Genomic DNA, 3779 nt, shown 5'->3' on the forward strand with positions numbered 1-3779 from the left:
CCCGGACCAACAAGGACACCGATCTCTCCGCCGGGTTACCCGACGCAACAAGGAAGCGTCGCACTGAGGTTTTTTCTCACTTGTACCATTTTCATCCGTTGGCGGGTGTTATCCGTCAGCCACTCAACTCTTCTGACTCCAATTACCAGGAGACCTCCCCCTCTTCGGGTGACTCCATGCAGTCAAATCTGCCGGCCTTCAAGACTGCGCCCGGGTAACAACAATCATCTTACAGTATTTGTCTGTACTTACTCTTTGTGTGCCTAACACTTCTGTCTTTTCAGTGCCCAGGCAAAGCTCACCAAAAGAGCGAAGAAAACCAGGTCAGCCGGAGTGCCGGACGTACCTGAACTAGAGGTGACAGCTCAAGAGCCGCCAGCTGCCTCCGCCCCCGAAGCCACCACTCCAATGGACACGGCACCTGAGGCCTCTGCCCCGACTACCAAGGCAACGACCGAAACTTCGGTTAACCCGGAGGCCTCCGGCTCAGCTCCACCGGCAGACGACCCGGACGTGGTTATCACCTGGACGGAGTTCGTTGAGCCGGGGAGACCGACCGTGTTGGCCAAATGCTCCGCGAAGGGGGAGTTGCTGCAGCCCCACCGGGTGAACCTGGACCTCTCCGGCTACACCGACTTGAGCATTGGAGAGCTTGTCTCTGGCTACATCAGCCAAGTACACAAGAGCCGGGACGCCGAGGTCGCCATGGTCAACCAGATCCAACAAAAAATCTGAGGTATCCTTCTGCTGTCTTCTTACTTACTGCATAGTTACCTTTGCCATGCTAGCCCCCAAGTCGACGACTTATGCTTGAATATGTTGTAGACTTAGGTTCCGGCTTACTCAACTGAGCTGGCAGTATGTAGATAGATACATTCAATATGCATTAGCCCCCAAGTGCCAAGTGTCTTTGCTTGGAAAACACTTGGGACTTATATAATGACTGTTAATAACCCGGAAATATATGCAGGCTGTTGGCAAGAAACTAGAGGCGGACCTTGCGGATCTCAAGAGCCGGCTGAAGATGCAGGAGATGGAGACCCGGAAGGCAAACGCCAAGTTTGTATCCAGCATCGCCACTCAAGAAAAATTGAAGACCGAGTTCGATGCTGAGAGAAAAGCCTGGGTCGAAGAGAAGGCCGCACTGGTGACCTGGGCAGAACAGGCGGAGAAGGCTCTCACTAAGAAGACCGCCGAGCTCTCCGGCTTAAAGCGCCAGGTTTCCCAAATGGTGGCTGCTATCTTCGGTAAGTCGCCTCACCGGCTTTCATCAAGTTTATATATGTCATGAGTCATCCTTGTCACCGGCTTATCTGATTCTGTTAAATAGGTCCCAGGAGTGCCAACCTCAACCAGAGCGTGGTCACCAAGTTAAAGGCCGTGTACACCCTGGTGGAACAGCTCTACACCGGGTCACAGCGTGCCTTAGCTGTGGTGGCCCTATCCAACGAGGTGCCAACTCATCTAGCCGAAGTCCTGTGCCGGCTCGCCGTTCTGCCTCAGCGGATCCAAGAGCTGCGACGGGCCTCCGCGAGAGCCGGCGCAATTGCCGCGCTGAGCCGGGCCAAGGCATTTCTGCCGGAACTAGACCCGGCAGACATCGCCCTGGGTTATCCAAGCCTGAAGGAAGACGGCTCAGCTTTCGACCAGAAGGACTTCGCAGCGTGCGTGAAAGCTGTACGCCCGGTGGCCACCCTCATCGGGAATGACACAGATCTGACCAAGTACCAGCCGGGTTATGACGCAGAGAATCAGAGGATTCCGACCCCTCGCTATGAAGCCCTCAACCTGATCCCGCCGGCTCGTCAGCACACCTTCGCCCCGGAGATTGACCCGGCCGGGTTAATTGATGAAGAAGCCCAATTCGAAGCTCTCAGCGGCATCAACTGGAAGTCATCAACCTTCGAGGTCTTGGGATCAGCCGGAGGAGGAGATAGGAATGAGCTGGGGACCTCAACTCAGCGAGCATCATAATTTGGCTGGCGGTTTATCAAACAATGTTCCACCTTTTAGACTTGAAGAGTTTTTGTAATAGAGTAGGTGCAACAGTCTATCTCTGCCGTGCCATCGTGCACGTATTGAATGCCAAGGTCTTTTGAAGTTGTCTCCTTAATATTTCTCCGGGTCATAATCATCCTTTTGTTTAGCTCAACCTCAAAGAGGTAACTTTTAGTATTCTGCATAAAAAGGCAAATCACAAGTCTCCAGGCGGCTTACCGCCCGGAGAATCAGGTGTCTTGGATAGATAACCCGGAATATGAATCAAAAAGAGACTGGTTCTCAATTATCTGCTTGACATAGCCGTAATAACACTTAGCGGCCAGTAAGCATACTTCCAGTTTAAATAACCCGGGTAACAAGGTTGATATCCTAATTCCGCCTTATCTGTCATAATGATACCCATGGCGTTCAACGAACACTGTAAACCAAAGTTAAGCCGGTAAAGTTAGACCCGGCCGTACACATCTTGACATGATCAGAGTAAACTTGTGATAAAGCAGAGGAACTTTTAGGGGCTTCCGGTTCGAATACGACCAGAGACCCGGCCCAAAGGGGTTAAGCCAAGATTCGGATACGATCATATAGCCCCCAGCGGGTGTGGCGATGCCAATCAAGAGGGTATCGACAGCTATGTTCTCTTTGGTTCGAATACGACCCATGTTTGAACAGGAAGCCCCCAAGTGATTTTTAAAATTGTTTAACGACGCTGATTCGAATACGATCCTCGTCGGTTCTCAGAGGGGTTAAACTATGATTCAAATATGACCAAAGATAACCTCCCAATGAGCTCGGCTCTTTGCCAATCAAATGGGTATCGACAGTTATGTTCTCTTTGGTTCGAATACGACCCATGTTTGAACAGGAAGCCCCCAAGTGACTTTACTGCTTACGGCTAGATTCGAATACGATCATAAGCCGGATCCTCCTTTAAGTCATCATGTAATCTTGTAATAAAAACAACACGTGCATATTTGGAGGAGAAAAAAGGACAGAGGTCCTGCTTTATTACTTATCATAATATATACATGGCTGAGACAAATATGTACACCACGAGAACCGGTAGCTCAAGTGTAGTAAGGCCGAAGCTGAGCTATGTTCCACGGCCGACGGGTCTCTTCCTCAGACTTACGTGAATCTTTGTGCTCCCGAATGTCAATGAGGTAATATGACCCGTTGTGCAAGTTCTTGCTGACCACAAAGGGCCCTTCCCAAGGTGGGGATAACTTGTGTGCATCTGTTTGATCCTGGATGAGCCGGAGCACGAGGTCGCCTTCCTGAAAGACCCGGGATTTGACCCGGCGGCTATTATAACAGCGCAGGTCTTGTTGGTAAATCGCTGAACGGGCTGCCGCCACATCACGCTGTTCATCCAACAAGTCAAGAGCATCTTGGCGCGCCTGTTCATTATCCGTCTCAACATAAGCCGCCACGCGAGGTGAGTCGTGACGGATGTCGCTGGGGAGGACTGCTTCTGCTCCATAGACCATGAAGAAAGGCGTGAAGCCTGTAGACCTGTTAGGAGTAGTATTGATGCTCCATAAGACGGAGGGCAACTCCTCCACCCAACAACCCGGCGTCCGTTGCAAAGGGACCAAAAGCCGGGGCTTGATGCCCTTCAGAATCTCCTGGTTAGCTCTCTCAGCTTGACCATTGGATTGGGGATGAGCCACTGAGGAAACATCAAGTCGGATATGCTCTCGTTGACAAAACTCTTCCATAGCGCCTTTGGATAGATTGGTGCCATTGTCAGTTATGATGCTGTGCGGAAAACCGAAGCG

Source organism: Triticum aestivum, chromosome 5D, assembly GCF_018294505.1.
Source record: "Triticum aestivum cultivar Chinese Spring chromosome 5D, IWGSC CS RefSeq v2.1, whole genome shotgun sequence".
In the NCBI taxonomy this organism is placed as follows: domain Eukaryota; kingdom Viridiplantae; phylum Streptophyta; class Magnoliopsida; order Poales; family Poaceae; genus Triticum; species Triticum aestivum.